This window comes from Onychomys torridus, chromosome 14, assembly GCF_903995425.1.
Source record: "Onychomys torridus chromosome 14, mOncTor1.1, whole genome shotgun sequence".
NCBI lineage: Eukaryota > Metazoa > Chordata > Mammalia > Rodentia > Cricetidae > Onychomys > Onychomys torridus.
This window is the reverse complement of record NC_050456.1, coordinates 23,447,655-23,467,610: the sequence shown is the minus strand read 5'-3', so window position 1 is coordinate 23,467,610 and position 19,956 is coordinate 23,447,655.

Below are 19,956 nucleotides of genomic sequence, written 5' to 3'. Positions count from 1 at the left end.
ATGGAGGACTCACAGCTAAACCTGGAGGTCTCACAGCAGAATTATGGAGGACTCTCAGGTGAACCTGGAGGACTCACAGCTGAATTATGGAGGACTCACAGCTGAACCTGAGGACTCTCAGCTGAACCATGGAGGACTCATGTTTTGCTAACACTGAAGGGGGAAGGCAAGCAATCCTTGAGCTGAAGAGGGGATGTGGTGGTTCCTCTGAAGGAGGATGGGTGGGAAGGAAGTGAAGGGAGCTGTTGGCAAGGGTGGCCCGTGTGTCTGACACTGTTGATTTCTGGGTCTTGAGTGAGACAAATGAAAGATGTCAGCTTTCTGGCTTGTACCTGTAACCCCAGCTCTCAGAGACTGAGGCAGAATCGGAGTTCCAAGCTAGCCTCGGCTACAAAGAGATACTGTCTCCAACAAAACAAACCAAGCCCAAACATGCAAAAAACTCCAAGAGAATAAAATCAAAGCCACTGCCACAGTTAGCATGGGGTAGGGCCCCTGATGCCTTTCATGAAACACTCTCCGCACTGAGGGTTCTTTGTGGCCAGCTTCCCTTCATCCTCTCTTAACAAAGATCCCAGCCTTTGAGGCACAGTCTGCTCTCACATTTTGGATGGGCAGCATTCCTACCTTTCAACTTATAAAAGCGACAGTTCAGACCTGCACAGCTGGGTGAAGGGCTTTTTCCCACCGACATTTGTCATTCCCTGGGAATAGTTTCACACTCTGTCACAGGATTCAGAGTCCTGTGGCCAGGTAGCAGCACCAGAGACTGGAATGTGGCATTAGAGGGAAAGAGGGGTGGGGAGAGGTTGTCAGGAGGTAACCTAACCACATTTCTGTGGCATGAGCTGGTCCAAGCCAACTCGGATTAAAGCAGGCCATGCGAGAACATTCAGAGATCTGTCTGGCAGGTACTCTGTATGTGGAACACACACCTCATCTTAGAAGCAACCTGATCTGAAAGTAGCAGAGAATGGCAGCAGGTGGAACACTGGGAAGCCTTTCCCTTCTGATGGGGCAGCAGGCTCTCACTCACTCACAGATATAAAAGACTGTTCTTAAGCCGGGTGTGGAGCTGTGCATGCAGTTCCAGCTGTTCTGGAAGCATCTCTTGAGAGCCAGAACTTGAGAATGGCCTGAGCATCATGGTGGGACCCCAGCTCTAAAAACATCAAGCAAAGCCGGTTGTTTCCCATGTGCTTTCTGACTGGCCCACCTTTCCCCAGCACCTCTTCCCTACACCATACAATGAACCACATTCTGAAAGGCCACAGATCGCGGACTTGAGGTCTTTTTTTTTTTTTAAGATTTATTTTATTTATCATGTACACAGTGTTCTGTCCACATGTATCCCTGCATGCCAGAAGAGGACACCAGATCTCATTCTAGATGGTTGTGAGTCACGATGTGGTTGCTGGGAATTGAACTTAGGGCCTCTGGAGGAACAGCCAGTGTTCTTAACCTCTAAGCCATATCTCCAGCCCAGACTTGAGGTCTTGTCTTGACTTGCATATTCATACCCAGCTTGGGTTTTGACTCAGGTGATGTATGAAAGACTCTGGCCTCACATTGAAATGGTGGCTTCTGAGGGGCAGAAGCTAGTGAGATATGCAATCTAGATGTCCAACCAAGGACTCAGAGAGTTCTAGCTATGTCAGACATCTACTCCTGTAACGTGGGATGATCACCCCACATGCTTTGAGCCTCTGTTTGAGAGAGCACAGCCAGTGAGTCAGGGCAGAACCCTTAGCTATGTTAACTCTGTGGGACAGCAGGGGACAGGTGTCTCCCTTCTCCTTCTCCTAAGCTTTGCAACCTTGGGGATGGAGCAGGCAGATTGCCCATCGGTACTCACAGAGTTGGATGCAAAGCCTGTGGTAAGTGCCAGAAAGCTATAATTGTCTTGAAAGCTAGAGGATGTCTAGTTCTAGATGGCTAGGGTGCATTATCCTTTAGAATGGATTGTCTACTTAATCAAGATTTGTGCATCTTCTTGAAAGAACAAATGGTCCCTGGATACCTTCTGTGTGATATGACTCCTTCTAAGTGACTTTCAGACCGAGAAGAAATGGATCCCAAGTTGAAAGTTGGCCAAGGAGAGACCCAGTCAGTTTGCATGGCGGGGGCCTGTAGTGTTTTGTGGGTGGGCTGCAACATGACACTCTTTCCTCCCTTCCGATCTAACTCTTCTTATGTGAAGAGTTTAAACACGTAGACTGAGCTCACAGAGCAAAAGTCCAAGAGGGGAAAAGAGTCAAACCTATTTGGAATCAGTTCCCTGGCATAGACGTGCCTTCTACTTTGAGCCTAGTTCCTGTGAAATCTCATGATCCATGAAGGCCAATTAAAACAGAGCCCAGGCACAGGAAGAAGCCAAGAGACATGTATAATTATGAGAACCAGAACTTTAGTAGGGGAAGAAAAAAAATAATCCAAGGAGAAGCCAAGGCCAATTATCAGAACTGCTAATTTTACCAAGCTAATCATTAATGAACACCATGTTTCTGAAAAGAATGCTAGGAGAGTAATTGTATTTCAAGGGCTTGGAAATGGCTAAACTCTGAAGTTGTACAATTTGTGCAAATTAATATGATAAAAAGAGACAATTAAGTTTATAATTAACAGATAAATACAAATGATCTGGTGAAGACAATCTCAAGTTTCTGCTCTGTCTTATGAAGCAGTGTAATTGATTTTTATAAATGCTAATTTACGGTACATGCTCCGTTAACCATTAACATGGAGATGAGAACATAGAATAAACGAAAGTCAAGGAGGGATGTGAGCCAAGGAGCTAAAAGCCTACGTCTAGCCGAGGGGGGAAAACAGATGGGACACCAAAAGCTGGAATGTGGCTTAGAAAAGAGAGCAGTATTACCAAACCACAGTCTTCTCCCTGTTTTTTCTTGACCATCCATACCAACACGGAGGGGGGGGGGGGGGGGGTGGGTGGGGACGACGACGACAACACTCCTCACATCCATCCATGACTGGGGTGTAGCTCAGTTGGCAAAGTGACTGGTAAGCATCCACCAGGCCCAGAGTTCAGTCTCCAGGTCCACACAAACTGGGTGTCATGGCAGCACACTTCCAAACCCACACTTGGAAGGAGGAGTTCGGAGGACCAGGGATTAGTGATCATCCTTGACGGCACAGGAGTTCAGCAGGCCTTGAACCAACATGTAAAACTTCTGCCTCAGCCTCCATTGGCATCTAGGCCTAGACCATCAGGCCTGGCTTGTTGAAGTTTTTTTTTTTTTTTTTTTTTTTGTTTTTTTGTTTTTTTTTTTAAATAACACTTGAAACACTTGAATCTGAAAACCACAAAGAAACGTGCCCTGGTGAGGGTGGATATCTCATGTCCTGGGATCGAGGGAGGAATATGTGATTAAACTCTCATCTAGACTGGACATCAAAGGAAGAAATTGCTAAGAAATGTCTCTGAAAATTCTTTTTAAAAAACCAGACCAGTGATCACTTCTTAAGTGGCTCAGCCACCATGCCCAGACAGCACTGCACTGGATAGGTGTGTCTGCTGAAGTGGTGTCATTTTCTCATAGGAAATGCCCAGCCAGCTCCCTGAGGCCTGTGGTGAAAGCAGCTTCATGGCTAGGGGGCTATATTAAGGGCAGCTATCTCAGAGAGGGACCTGAAAAGATCATCTTCTGGGTAAAACATCATGGGCAACAAAGAAAGAAGTTGGTCAACAGCAGCATCAGCGAGACATCGAACCTGGTGATAAAGTGAAAGCTTTTGTGAAACAGTGGAATGCGGGTTACACTTTGTACCTCATTGAGTGGTCACTAGTAAGGCATTGATACTGCTAAGACTTGCGACCGTGACTCTTGGGAACACTGTAATGTCTCTGGAACTCCGATGGAACTGATTCTTCCCATGAAGATGGCTGCTTTTGTAACAGTTAATTAAAGATGCGCAGAAGATATGCATCCAGATCCCTGCCCCGGGGAGCTGGTAGTGTGCCAGCGTGATCCACGTGCAAGCACAAGTGTTTCAGAAAGCAGCGGAAGGACAGAGAGAGGTAGACAGACGGTCTGTCTGAGCAGTGGGAGAAGCCTGATGAGGAAGTGAGGAGCTGGGGGTTGGTGAATCAGTAGAATTTTCCCTAGTAAAGGAACGAAGAAGAGTTACATTAGGCTGATAAAGGTAGATGAAAATGTGGTGCACCAGGTGGAGAGGGACTCTAGCTGGACCAGAGCACGGGTGGCAGAGGCCACGGGGAGGTGAGGATGCAGCTGAAGGGTGTGTACTCTTTCCCCAGGCAGAGGGGAAATGTAGCCCATGGGAGAGAGGCGGAATCATGTGTGAGGCTGAGGAGGAGCTAGCACAGCCGAGAAAGAGACAAGATGAGGGAAAGGAAGGTTGAGGAAGGCTGTATGTGATGCTTTAGAATAAACCACAAGACTGGTGATACTGTCTCTCTAAAATATGACAATTTTTACTACAGAGAATAAATTATCCTAGCTTTGAAAAAAAACCCACATTGTATAAGAGAATGAGACCTGCTGACAGAGTGTGAAACTTAAAGCATTTTTAGCAGGAGGAGGGCATTCAGTTCACTGGTAAGATCGCAAAGGCTCTTGATGATAGCATTTTGCTTAATTTAAGTGTTTTTAAAATCTGGGCATGGTGGTACATGTCTGTAGCTTTTGCACTTGGGGGATAGAGGCAGGAGGCTCATGAGTTGAAGGTCAGTCATGGCTATATCATGAGACCTTGTCAAAAAAATAAAACAGGGGCTTACAAGTAGTTTACCTTGATGTTAAATTACTTCAAAACACATAATATTGTTTTGATGCCCTCTTAAATTCCGACTCAAGGCTTTCATAACTATCAGGAGTTTCCTACACCTCACAGCTCAGAGGTAAATACAGAGAGGCAACCATGGGCATGTTGTTGGGTGTTGGCAAGTCTGCTTGGTCTGGTGAGCCCTGGGTGGGTGACTAAACAATGTCCTCTATTTCTTCTGAATATCCTATGTTCTCCAGAGTGATTTCACCATGGGATGGACAGTGCCAACCAGATTGGGATGGACAAGTTCAAAGAGTGGGTATGTAAAGCCTGAAAAACCTCCATGAGGAACAGGCACAATTTGATTCAGGCCCCAGAAATCTTTGAAAACAAATGCTGTCTGCAGAGGTTTGGCAATCTTACCAGTGGATTGAATGCCCTCTTACTGGTGAAGATGCTGTCAGGTCACTCACCATAGGCAGGCGTCATTCTCTTAGGCACTGAAACCTCTAAGTTTTACAGCAAACTATCTTATAAAAACTGTTGGGTTATCTTAGGCTGCACAGACTGCTTTTCACCTCATGCTGCTCCTCTGAGGATGTGTGCCCAGGTACCACTCTCCACTAGCCACATGGAGAATGATCCAATTGTGTCTTAGATTCCTCTAAATGCAATCTATCGATTCCCTTTCTCCTGCAGTAAGCAGGGTTATCTTGGTTGTTCCAAAGCAATTAGGTAAAGGAGCATTTGGTTGGCCTGCCCCTTCCATCTTGAAGGATGCTCTCTCTTCTCTGTTATAGCCTTCAAAGCTCCAGTCCCTTATACAGCCAGGAGTTGCTTTTCTGCACCAATAAGCAAAAGCATTACAATATTAATAACCCTCGGCCACGGGCTTGGCTTCCTCCCCTTGCCATGCTTGGATGGTTCCCTCCGAGTGTGAAGTAATCAATAGTGGCCTGAAATTCATTCAGGCTTTCACACACTCCATGAAGTTTCCAAAATAAGCTAGTGGCAAGCGTTTAATTAGCTCATTTTGTTTCTGCCAAGGCAGAGGCGCAGACTTGAGGAGTCCCAGAACTGGGTTAAAATAGAGCTGTTCTAGAAGTTTCTATACCTGGTGGTAAATGGGGATGGGATTCAGAAGATAAATGATTCTGCTTCTCTCTGTGGCTCCAGGTGTGTCTCTTGGGTGTCTTATCCCATTTGCCTTTGGCTAAAAAGAGCAAGGTGGCCCTCAGTTTTGAGCAAGGATTCTTCTATCAGCATAGCCCAATGCTAAGTGCCAGCCACCATGCTGAGTGTTGAGGATAGACGATGTACCAGACACTCCAAATAGGAAAAGAAAGAGACAGGCTTAGACGAGTTTTGGCTCTGGACTGGGATGGGCTTTGGGCTAGAACTGTGTGGAGAGAATTGTGTGAGTATCTCAGGGTTGGGACTGAGCCAGCGTCTGGGGCAGAGCTATCCCTGCAACGACATGAAGCTGAGGATTATCCACAGGGTCCAGGTTCTTTTCCTCTGGTTTTTGTAGCAGGGAGAGATTTATTTTCTCCCTGGGCCCTGTCAACAATATTTATTTCTGCACTCCGCAAAGCATCCAAAGAGAGGAAGTTTCTCTACGGATGTTTGTGTTGGGAGCTATGGGCATCCTGCTGATAGCGATCAGTGGTTTTGAAGGCTCTGTTTCCATCAAGATGAGTCGGCAACGAATCTCACCCACACACACAGGAAAAGGCCACAGTGAACTCCAGGTGAAGAGGAAGCGGAGATTAGCTGGCCTGGGAAGACCTCCTGCTGCACAGGCGGGAAACCCAGAAGGGTATACACAGGCTGAAGGTGAGAAGTCCTCTGGCCTTTCTTTGGTTCATGGAGAACCAAACAGCTCTAATCTACTGGGCTAACAGTCACAACGTGGCACTTCTGAATCTGCAGGGGAATCTCAATCAAGCTCCCATTGGAGAAAAAAGCACCACATATGTGGGCAACGGATCCGTCCTCCATGGCCACAGCCTCATTTGTTAGTTAGGCTTTGACTTGGTTCAGAAAAGTGGAGGCCATTTACCCAGATGCCTACATAAGTAAGTAAAACCTAAAAGAAAGAGTACTGCCAGGTGTGTATAAACTCGGACCCACTGAAAGACTCATGTCTGGTTGGCAAGATGCCACAGGAGGTGAAGGCATTTGTCACACAAACCTATGGATGATCCCTGGAAGCCACATGGAGGGGAAGGAGAGAACTTACTCCTCACAGCTGTTCTCTAACTGCCACGTGTGCAATCAAGTCCATGCTATGGCCTGTGTACCCATCCACATACACTAATAATAAACAGAAGGGCCTGAGAGATAGCTCAATGGGTAAAGCTCTCTTTACCAAGCCACTGACTTTGACCCCCAGGACCCATGTGGTGGAAGGAGAGAGCTGACTCCTGAAAGTTGTCCTATGGCTTCCACCTTCATGCTGGGGCATGTGTGTGTCCACACAGGGGCACCCCCGCATCCACCCCCGTCCGCCCCCAGAGAGAGAGAATAAAAATAGTAGACTAGTGTCTTTGAATTAGCAAACATGTCTCTAGAAATTTATTACCAGCACGAGTTGAAACCTACTGTTTTTCATGTTCTTGGAACCTCTGTTATCTGCTTTTAGAAAATTCAGAAATGTCTTAATTAACAATAAAATATAGAAATGTTTACGTGTGTTGAAAACATAACAATGAAGTGAATGCATGTGTGCCCAGCGCACATGTGAAGATGAGGATGTAGAAAGTGTTCTCCAAGTGTTTTATGAGCCCTCTACATCTGTACTTCCTCAGACCCTTTGCCAAATCTTCAGTACATATGCAATAGATTCAAATCATCCCTGGGGTATGGAGAATGCTTACTGCTCTTCTTGTAGAGGACCTGAGTTTAATTCCCAGCACTTGTGTTGGGCAGCCCACAATTGCCTGTAACTCTAAATTCAGGAGACCCAAGGGTTTCTTCTGGTCCCCAAGGACACTGGCTCTTATATAGTGTGCACGCACACATGAGCACCCCCCTGCCCCAGCCAGTGGGGTTTCAATGGGGGCGACCCACCTGTGGGAGAGAATGAAAGGAACAGGGGACACAAAGGGACAACAGCGAGACAGGATACTGATCAAGCTGCAAATTTTATTTTTCTCTGCAAGGCTTATATAGCATAGGAGGGGAGGGGGCAGGAAGGAGGGAAGGGGAAGGGACATGGAAGGGGTGCAGAATGTGGGAGACGTGCAGATCGTGCAACTGCAAGATGTCAGCTAAGGTCACTAGTCAGGGGCCATTTATTCTGTAGCTAGGCTACCTGACCATGGAATGCTCTTTACGTTTGGTTGTCATGGCACCTGACTGTGGAATGTCTTCTTATCTTTGGGAGCCTCTGGTTAGTAAACAGGTGTTATTGCTTTGGGGAAGGGCAGTGGTCTTATAATTTGTTCTCTGGCCTAGCTAGTACTTTTCCATGGTTCATGTTTGGTTCCTGACATCTTGGTCCCTAACACGCCCCCCCCCCCCACATATACACACAAATTTTAAAAAATTGTCATTTTTTAAATTGAATTTCTTTTTATCACTTATAAGTATATTCCTAAGTAATATATAGATTCATTCCATGTTTTAAGAGATCTGCTGTTGCCTTCTTAGTCTCAGTATTATGTGGTTGAGATTTGGAAAATATTGATGCATACAACCAAATTTCATGTATTTTCTCTGTTCTATAGCATTATAGTTTATAAATATGCCAACATTTATTTGAATAGACTACTCTTGGTATGTATTTGAGTTATTTCTAGTTTTTTCTATGGGCATATGTCTAATTACTATGACTAGAGATAGCTATGTAATAACACAGCACGCACCAAAGAGTCTCCAGGGTATGTTCTTACAATGTTGGGTGGGATGTAAAGCATGTGACTGACTTTACTCCTCTTTGAAGTGATGATTATGACTGGGAACTGGCCTCATAGGTCTCGGTCTTTGCTATCAAGTTCCTGGTGTAGCCTGTAGCACCCTGAGCACCTACACTTTGGGGCTGGACACTGAGCAGCAGTGAGCTGTGTCTGTTCGCCTGACACTTGGCATTGACTTCCCCCAGCAAAGCCAGTTCTGCGCTTATTTGTTGTGAAATGCAGGATTGACTTTCCCGCTCTCCACACTAGGAAATGTCCAGTTGTTGCGGGATATTTGATCACATTGTCTAAAGATGTGTCTCTGTCCTTCCTCACCTGCCTAAGGCACCTTCTGATTGGTTTAATGAAGAGCTGAATGGCCAATAGCTAGGCAGGAGAGGGTAGGTGGGACTTCTGGGCAGAGATAGGAACTCTGAAGAATCCAGATGAGAAGGATTTGCTAGCAAAACATGGAGGAAGTCAGAAGTACAGTACAGAGGAGAGGTAATGAACCATGTGGCAAAGCACAGATTAATATAAATAGGTTAATTTAAGTTTTAAGAGCTAGTTGGGAACAAGCCTAGCTTAAGGCCAAACTTTCATACTTAATAAGAAGTTTCTGTGTCATTAATTGGGTGGTCCAAAGAGAGACCTGCTACATCAAGTCATCCTCCAAAGGGACAGCTTCAGCCCAGCTCTGACTATATGTTCACCAAGGCATAGTATTTACAAATTTATGTTCAGCACATCAATTTCTTGGTCAGTCTTGTGGCTATAAAACTGTAATGGTTGAGCTTTAATTTACATTTCCTTAATTGCTAATGAGATTGAACATCCTTTGGGTCATTCAGGTTTTCTCTTTCATGAAGGGAGATTAGTGGCTTATTTTCTAAGTAGTTTGGCTTTCTAAAAATTGAATCATGCAAATTATTGGTAGCAATTTTGACCTCTTTGTTATTGCCAGTATTTCCTCTAATTCTGTGACTAGACTTTTTTCTCCTCTATTATGAGATCTTCTGTAAACAGAATTTCTAGGTTTATATTTTCTCTCCCTTTCTCTTTTCTTTGTTTGTCCTTTCCTATATTTCTTTATTTCTTCTTTGTGTGTTGTGTATATGTGTGTGGGGAGGGGTGAAGAAAAGGGAGAGAGAAGGCTAGATTTGACTTTGTGGTCTTCCCCTGCCACTTTCCACCTCATTTTGAGGCAGGATCTGTTTTAGTTAGACCAGCAAACCCCAGGGACCTTCCTATCTCTGCTTCCCCAAGAGCTGGGGATCCAAACTCAGGTAGTCATGTTTGCATAACCATGCCTCCAGCCTCCACACCTCCAGCCTCCACACCTCCAGCCTCCTGTCAACATAATTTCTTAATTTTAATAAAGTCGATTGTATTGATGTTTTACTTTATAGCTCATTTTATTATTTTTTTTTATTATTACTTACAAACTCCTTTCTTAACCATAGGAAGTTCAGATATTTGCCTTAATTTTCCTCTAAAAGTTTTGTATTTTAACTGTTTGCTTTTGGGACTTTAATCCTGGAATTGATGTTGGTTTGTGGTTGAAGTCTAATGTAGCGAATCTTTCTCTGTCCTGCCAGCCAGCTCCCAAATAATGATACAGAAACTTATTATTTATGAAAGCCCAGCTGATAGCTTAGGCTTGTTTCTAACTAGCTCTTATAATGTAAATTAACCCATATTTTTATTAATCTATGTTTTCCATGTGGCTTTTACCTCTATCCCATTTTGTGTGTCTGACTTGTTCCTTATCTGTCTGGCTTCTCCATTGTTCTTCTTCCCAGCATTCTCTCTGGCCCCAAAATTCTGCCTAGCTATTGACCTTTTAGCTTTTTATTAAACCAATCACAGTGACATAGCTTCACATAGTATAGAGGAATTTGCCACAAAAGTCCAATTTTATTTTTTTTCCATATTGATTATGATCCCAGAACTTCTCAACAAAATATCTATATTTGTGATCCATTTTTAGAGTTACTATTACCTTTGTTGTGTTAGAAGATATACTTAAGAGTTAAAATTTTAACTATCTTTGACTAGTATATCTTCAGGAACTAGGTCACTTTAGAAGTCAAACAGCTAGCTCTCAGGCTCCAGCAAGGAGCATAGAGGCGGAGAACATTTTTACCAGATGAACAGAGAAGAAAGGCAAAGTAAATATTTGGTTAAAGTGAATGGCGACCTTAATTAGGTCAATCCAGTGGAAAGTACCTAGTGAGAGGTTAGTGGGGGTTTCTGGTTGGTTAAACTTAAATTGTGTTTTACTCTTCAGACTGAGCAGGATTTGGAGTTGCTTAGAACCCTAAGGCCCTGAAGCCGTGCCAGCCTAATAGTTTCCTGTGCATGTTAAACAAAGCTCCTTGCTGGACCTTGTGCGTGAGACTGCTCCAGTGTCCGTGACTTTATAGACAGGCTTGTCATTGGCTAGAACAAGCTACCTCGCCATGAGTTTCAGCAGAAGTGTTTTCTCTCCCTTTGGTCTCTGGTATTTCTAACTAAATTTTAGAATCAGCTTTTAGGTTCTGCAGGCAAATAAACCAAAGGTTAGGCCTCAATTTGGGGAAAATGGATGTCTTTACATAGTTGAATTTTCTAACCCATGAACATGGCATTTCTCTGCTTTTATCTAAAAAATAAAGATTTATTTACTAAAGTTTTGTTTTAGATACCTGTCTGTTGCTGTGACAAACTGCCATGACCAAGAGCAACTAAGGAAGAGTTTGTTTTGGCTTGTGGTTCCACAGGGAGAGTTTATAATGGTGGGGGTTGCATGGCAGTTGCTTTCTTTCTTTCTTTCTTTCTTTCTTTCTTTCTTTCTTTCTTTCTCTCTCTCTCTCTCTCTCTCTCTCTGTCTTTCTTTTTCTCCCTCCCTTCTTCCTCCTTCTCCTCCTCCTCCCCCTCCTCTCCCTTCCCCCTTCTCCTCTCCAAAAGTCCCTTGTGTGCTTTTGTTCTCCCACTGACCTGCTTCCACAGAGATTAGGGTCTGCTGCGGTCTGTCCTGTTATTCAGCTTGTGGTTGCTCTCCTGATGTCATAAGTATGTGCTGATTGCAAATGTCACTTGCCCAAACTGTTCCAGTAGGTTGTAATTCACAGGCTGTGAGTGGTCACTCTGATCTTCTTTGCTATATGAACAATCTTTTTTTTTTCCTTTTCACTTTTTCTTTTATTGAAAATAGAGTCTTTTCATACAATATATTCTGATTATAGTTTCCCCTCCTCTCTTCCCTCCAGTTCCTCCCCACCTCCCCTCCCTTCCAGATCCACCCTCTTTCTGTCTCTCATTAGAAAGGAACAGGCTTCTAAGAGAAAACAACCAAGTATGACAAAATAAAATATAATAAGATAAAACAAAAGCCATCACACTGAGGCCTGGACAAGGCAAGCCAACAGAAGGAAAAGAGCCCCAAGAGCAGGCACAAGAACCAGATACCCACTCATTCACATACTTAGGAGTCCCATAAAGATACTAAGTTGAAAGCTATAAAATGTACACAGAGGACGTGGTGCAGAACCATGTAGCCCTGTGCTTGCTGCTTCAGTCTCTGTGAGCTCATAGGTGCCTTTCTTAGTTGATGCAGAGGGCCCTGTTCTCCTGGTGTCCTCCATCCCCTCTGGCTCTTAAACTCTTTCATGGGGTTCTCTGAGGGGAGGGATTTGGTAGAGACATCCCATTTAGAGCTGTGTACTCTGAGGTGTCTCTCTCTCTGCATTGTCTGGCTGTGGGTCCCTGCCTCTATTTCAGTATGCTGCACAAGGAAGATTTTCTGATGATGGCTGAATAAAACACTGATCTGTTTGCCCGGCCTGCCTGGCTGAGAAATTGTATTTTCAATCACATGACAAAAGCTGAGACTAAAGTGGAAGAGAGACGTGATTATGCCCTCTCAAAGCCACCCCCAGTGACATGCTTCCTCCGCTCTGCAAGGGTTCCCAAGCCTCTACAAACAGTGCTGCAGACTAGAGACCTGAGGCTATGAGACATGGTCCTCTTTCAAACCAACACAGGATTATAAGGTTGATAATTTTCTGCATAAAGATCTTTTAAATCATGCTATTAAGAATGGTATTTTGCCAGGCGGTGGTGGCACACGCCTTTAATCCCAGCACTTGGGAGGCAGAGCCAGGCAGATTTCTGTGAGTTCAAGGCCAGCCTGGTCTACAGAGCAAGTTCCAGGAAAAAGGTGCAAAGCTACACATAGAAACCCTGTCTCGAAAAAAAAACCCCAAAAAACAAAACAAAAAAAACCCCCAAACAAACAAACAAACAAACAAACCAAAAACAAACAAACAAAAAAGGTATTTTAATACATTTTCACTTCTGGGGCTGGAGAGATGGCCCTGTGGTTAAAAGTCTTGCAGGAGGAGACTGGCATTTAGTTCCCAGCACCCGCATTTGATAGCTGGATTTCCTACAACCGCCAGCTCCATGGGATCCAGCTCTCTCCTGGCATCTACAGGCAACTGCACTCACGTGCACATGCCTCCCCATACCTACTCATAATTATAAACGTTAAAAAAAAATCTTAAAAAGGGATTTAAAAAAATTACTTGTTTTTGGGAGGCAGAGCCAGGTGGATCTCTGTGAGTTTGAGGCCAGCCTGGTCTCAGAGTGAGATCCAGGTTAGGCACCAAAACTACCCAGAGAGACCCTGTCTCAAACAAACAAACAAACAAAAACAAACAAAAAACAAAAACAAAATAAGAAAAGAAAGAAAGAAAGAAGGGAAAAAATTTTTGTGCTGATAAGTAGGATGAAGTTGATTTTTACATAAGTTTCTTGTAACTTTTAGCCATTTGCCCTGTGGGGTTTTGTTTTCCATGGCCACAGATCTCTTGCCAGCACACATGCTGCTGCTGCTTTATTTCCTCTTCGCCTTGCCTCTTTCTGCTGGCTGGTGTTGAACAGAGATGAGAGTGATCTGAACACTTGTCTGTTTCTCATCTTAAAGGGGATGCTTCCGGTACCTCGACATCAGTCCGCTGTGTGCCGCTTGTAGACCATCAGAAGCATTTCATGGCATTGAGCAAGTTTTCATCCATTCCGAGTGTGTTACTATTCCCTTTTTTCAGAAAAAAAGGATAAGAGCTCACTTTTCTGACACGACTTCCCCACTGGAATGCACATGATTATGTGCATTATTGTCTTTCTCACTTGGTAACTCGAGCAGCTGCATCCCTCACGTATTTCTAAAGTGAAGTCTCCCTTGCCTTCACTTGTGGTTGTATGATACTGCGGATTGGACCTAGGACCTCTCACATACCAGAACATCTTTGCATTCCTGAGATGGTCACCCTTGCTATGGTTTTTATGTGTTATTTAAATCAGTTTGCTAATTAAAGTACTTTTGTATTTATGTTCACTAGTATAATTGGCTTGGGATATATATATATATATATATATATATATGTATTTTTTTTTCCTTGTTCTTAGAGTTTGGTGTTGAGAAGTCTTTTTAATGCTTTAAAGATTTAATTTTCTTAGAGAAGTGTCAAGTTCACAGCAAGATTGAAAAGAAGGCACAGAAACTTCCCATATACCCATGGTCCTCAATCCATGGATAGTCTCACTATCTTACTTACGGACATTTCCCACCCAGAATAATGCATTTGTTACATTTGATGAAACTATATTAACACATCAGTTACCCCAAGTCTGTGGCTCGCAGTTGGGCTTATATGTCATAGAGGAGGTTTAGATGTATGTATGCTGGCATGCATCTACTCTTCAGGTGTGTGGTTCTCTGTATAGAGCATTTTACTGGCTGGGTGGTGGTGATGCACGCCTTTAATCCCAGCACTTGGGAGGCAGAGGCAGGCGGATCTCTGAGTGTTCAAGGCAAGACTGGTCTACAGAGTGAGTTCCAGAGAAACCTTGTCTCAAAAAACAAAAACAAAATAAAGAGAAAAGAATATTTTACAGACCTAGAAAAATCCTTTGTGTCTGGACTGTTCATGCCCTCCAGGTCCTTCCTTCTGGAAATGCTTTTTAAGTTAGAACAGAGATGCAGATTTGAGAAAGAAGGTGAGTCAGGAGAGAGGCTAGAATGCAGGATTTGTGCAGTGAGAGCTCTTACACGGCCAGGAGTTTGGCCCTGAGATTCTTAGCAATGAATTTAAATCAGTTTCACAATTCACAGAAGTCAATGAGCTAGAATCAAGGAAGCTGTTTAGGAACAGAACAAGACTTTTTTATGAGGTGTCCCAAAAGTGGTCCACAGTGATAGGAATTCTAGCCACGCCCCCATGACCTTGCATGCCCTGGGGAGACACCTAAGTCATTTCCAGGGCCATGCGTCCTAGTAATACATGTGTTGCATGGTCATGTAATTTGCACGCAATGTGATCACGTAATCTATGCACATGCACGTAGTCACGTGGGCCCATATGTGCATGCACCGGGGTAGTCCATAAAAGGCAGATCCCATATACCCTCCCCCGGTCTCCACGTGTCTTTCCAACAGGCCTGATCACATCCTTTCCTGTCCTTGCCCCTCCTAATGAAACTCTCATAGTGGGCTTTGTTGTGCCTCATGACTTTTCCTGGAAGGGTAGACAGTGCAGCATAAAACTAACACACAGACTGCTCTGTGAAGTTGGATTACCTGAGATACAACCCCATCTGACAGTTCACTAGCTGTGTCCTTTGTACTAGGTGCCTAATCTCTGAGTTTAATGTAATTATGATATCTATTCATGGCTGTGTGTCACCGGTGAAATGACTCAATACACAATAACTACTTTGCAAAGTGACTATTTTATTTTATTAGGACTCAATAAACACTAAACAGTTTATTTTTGATACTGAGGACAGAGCAAACATCTCACTTGAGAAAATGATGTTTGATGAGGACAGTGATCCCAACCAAATCCTTGAAAGGATTGTTATTAGTCTGTCATTTTGAGCATGCTCATCCTTCAGACAAACTTTCACAAGTAATGCTTTCTGGATGGAACTTGCTAAGTTTTGGGTGTAGTGAATACCTGCAATATATATGAATATATATATTATCTTGGGGAAAATTAAAATCACATACTGCTAAACTATTGCTTTGACCCTAAATTATGAAATGGGTTTAAGTACCCGAATCAGCTGCTTTTCTCAACACTGTGACAGGATGTCTGATGTCTGCATCTTAATGGAGGAGAGGCTTACGCCAGGCTCACACTTCAGAGGATCCGGCACAGCATGGTAGGAAAACATGGCTGGGGCAGGGGACCTTCAGCAAGAGGCTGCTTGCTCATATCTCAAGACCAGGAAAGGAGAGAAAGGGAGAGAGAATGCCAGAACTTATTGGCTTTCTGGAATGTGTCCTTATTTATCCAGTCAGGGACACCACCACACCCTCCACCTCCGCCTGTGGAATGGTGCCACTTGCCTTCAGAGTGAGTCTTGTCACCTCAGTGAATCCTCTCTGGAAACATCTTTGTAGACCCACCCAAAGGTGTGCTGCGCTGAAGCCCTAGGCATGTCTTAAGCCAATTAAGTTGACAATCCACAGCAGTCCAATACCTAGAGGAATTAATTTACTGAGTTAGGTAATTGACTGCGCCACATTCCAGTACAGTTTGAGTTGAGTAAGTGCGAGTTAACGCACTTGAGTTTACTAGGCACTAAACAGTCACAGCAGGCACACGCTGGTATCATCCGGGTCTCACAGAGGAGTTGTGCTCCAGGAAGTGGCAGGGCAGAGATGCCCAGGATTGAAGTCCAAGGGTAAATGAGATGCCCGCACAAAAAGATGAATTTAATTTAGAATAGTTAACCTGCCGGTAGCGCTTCTCCGCGGTAGGAACTTTACACCTGGTCACTATGATCCAAATGACGCAGAGTAAAAGTTTTCAATTTTGCCTGGGAGCCATCCTTGAGGAATGTCAGTGAGTCTGGAGAAATCTTGTCACTCCACTGGAGGTCCTGAAGGGTGTCTGGCAGAATCTCCTTGTGCTCACTCCACAGCTGAATGCCAAAGGCCTTAGCAATGCTCAGCTCTGCTGTGGAAGATAGAGAATAATTTAAACATGATGATATGGGGAACATAAAGGGTAGACTTGAGATTGAAGTAGGTGAGTGTGGAGAGGAACCGAAGAGGACTGGAAAGAGGAGGTGCTCTCTATGTGCAGAGAGGAACTCAACACCAGTCCCCATGCTGTGAGGGGAGACAACGCCCCTCCTCTTTAGCTCTGAGTATCACAAAACATGGCTGTGTCCTCAGTGTGTCATGTCAGGAGTCATGAGGTGTGAGCTGCTTTTGTCTGGGTGTTTCCACTGTAAAGTGACCATGATGTGGCTTGGTAGTTTGAGGCTCTCTATCTGCGTCTTGTTTTTCCCTTCTCCCCCGACACGTCTCTAACTTTAACCATGGTGTCGACAAATGGAAGTTTCTGTGAGCAGGTGTTGGATACTGTTTTAAAAACAATGCATTCAGTTCCTTCTTGTTGCCACACCACTCTGCATCCAGAAGTCCCTTGGTCCTCAAAGGTCAAACACCAAGGACCTTGCCAGATTTAAAGAAAGGCAACTAAAGACTTCAAGCATGCCACTTGGCAAAACTATCCCCAGGTGACTTCTCACATCTGGCAAGCCAAGTTCACATAGTCCAAGGTGGAGTACTGGCCAATTCCTGGAATTATGAGACATTTACGATTTTTCTGGATCAGGTCCCCTGTGTCTAGGTGGGGCTCAGTAGTGAGTCATGTTTACAGAGAATCAAGGCCTAGCTTTAGAAAGTGTGGTTTCTGGTAGCTGAGGGTTTGAGTAGCTTGAGGGTCTTATCCTTCAGTCCTGAAAGAACCAACAGGAGAATCACTTTCTGAAAGTGTGGGAGCTGGCTCAGTGGCCTCAAAGGAAAGGCAAAAATACGGTCTAAGTAGAGTCTCTACAGGGTAGAAAGGCACATTGTTATAGCCAAGGCTCTGAGTGTTGAGGCTCTGAGTGTTAACCAATGTGTACTTCAAGAAAGGACACAATGTAGTCTTCTTGTCGAAGAGATCAGGTAATAGATTTGAGACTGCTGACCTCTTTTATCATTTTGAATAAGAAGTCCTGTTGTCCTGGCCTGTGTTGGGACTGAAACAGACTTTCTTGTGTGTGCCTGTGTTGCTTAATGCAACTGACCAGGAGAGGAATGGTTGGTGTGTGTGTGTGTGTGTGTGTGTGTGTGTGTGTGTGTGTGTGTGTCCAGCAGAGACTGGAGAGGCGGCTCAGTGGTGGTTAAGAGCATTGCCTGGTCTTGCAGAGGTCCTAGGTTCAGTTCCAGCCCTCACCTGATGGCCAACAACCATCTGTAACTCCAGTTCCAGGGATTCTGAAACCCTTTTCTGGCCTTCATACTGACACACATACAGGCAAAACACACACACACACACACACACACACACACACACACACACACACACAATGAATGACAGGAATGTGAAGTCCAGAAAGCGATCCTTCTTTGCTCCCCTCCCTCAAGAGTGAGATGAAGGGTCAGGAACCTCAATGCCCCCTGCTTCTCCCCGTCATGAACCTGTCTGCTTTTCCAAGCTGTTGCTCTTGGCATAGTCATTCATACTTTCCCTTACTAAACATTTTAATTGTTCTGTTTTCTTCCACTAAGTTGGTTGCATACGTGCCTTTTCTCACAAAACTCTGGGCCATTTGAAAGCAATTCTATTATAAGAAAGGCATTCCATTTCTCTGTGTTTATTTATATCTCTATGGATTTATGAGTGCTTGCTTTTTTTGTTCCATGAATCATAAGTTCATTACTACTATTATTTATTTTGATGCTCAGAATATCTCAGACTTGATGAATTATTGCAGACCTTTGTCCCAATACTTCATTATGAACTTAACAGAATCAATATTAGGCTGTCTTGAAATCTCCTTTGCCAATGAAATTAGTTCAAAACGTTTCACTTTAGCCTCAGGCAGATTTTTAGGGCAAGGGCAGAAAGCAGCCACATTCTTTGCCAAGGCATCACAAAGAAGGACACCAGCTCAGTTGCTAATATTGTTTCCCTTTGAAACTTTGAGCTGTCCTGCAGAGTCTACATGGCTCTTAGCACTACTGTCTTCCAAGCTCCTGCTAGGGTTGCCTGTTTACAGTGATCAACCACTTTTCTAGTTCAAAGACCCAAAGTGTTCCTTTTGTGAAAGTCAGTCCTATCACAATAATACCCTACTCCTGGTACTGACTTTTTTTTTTTATTAAAAAATATTTTTTTTATTCATTTTACATACCGACCATAGATCCCCCTCGCACTTCCCCTCCCTGGTACTGACTTTTATCTTCATTACTTTTCTATGGCTGTGACAGAAGACCATGACCAAGACAACTCATAGAAGAAAGAGTTTCTGGGGGTTTACATTTTCATAGGGTGAGTCCATGACTGTCATGGCAGGGAGCTAGGCAGCAGGCAGACATGGCATTGGAACACTAGCTGAGTGCTCACATCTTGAGACACACTCCCGAGTCAGAGAAAGAGAGCTAAATAGGAATGGTGTAGGCTTTTGAAACCTCCAAGCCATACTCCTAATCCTTCCCAAACAGATCCACCAACCGGGGACCAAGCCTTCAAACATATGAATCTGTGGGGACTGTTCTTATTCAAACCACCGCATGCCTTGTCTCCGCGGGTTAATTATGTGTCTGCGATGTCTCCAGGTGCCTCTGCCCAATCAAGACTTGGAAGCTTCCTGTACACCTGGCTCCCTGCCACTCCAGGACCTCCGTCTGTTATCACAGCCATGGGGACAAGCCAGGCTGCTGGGATCCCAGAGCTTCTGATGTGAGCCCTCAGCTTCTGCAGGGAACCCTTGACTTCTGCTGGCACTAAGGTGCCGAAAACTCTGGACGGCCAAGTGCAGAGATGCTGGTCCCACTTAAAGCCACTGTTTTTTCTTTGGAAACTGCTAAATACATTGTAGAGGATTATTTTCAGGAATCTTGAAGGCTTTCACCAAATTTTTAGCGGCCAGGTTTGAAAAGCATTTTTATTTATTTTGCTTGTTGCATGTCTGGGTCGAGGCACATATCTGGAGGTCAGAGGATGACATGAGGGAGTGTGTTCTCTCCTCTTACCATGTGGGTTGCAGGATTTGAAATCACAGATCATTAGCCTTGGTGGCAAATGCCTTTATTCACTGAGACATCCCACTGGCTCACCAGTTTGGCCATAGGTTATTAGCTCTTTCCTATCAACTATTATTATGATAGGTGCGAAGTCACCTAGGTATTCTATTTTAACAGAGAACATTCCATTTAATATTTGTTTACATTCACTTATAAAATTCTGTATGAATTCCT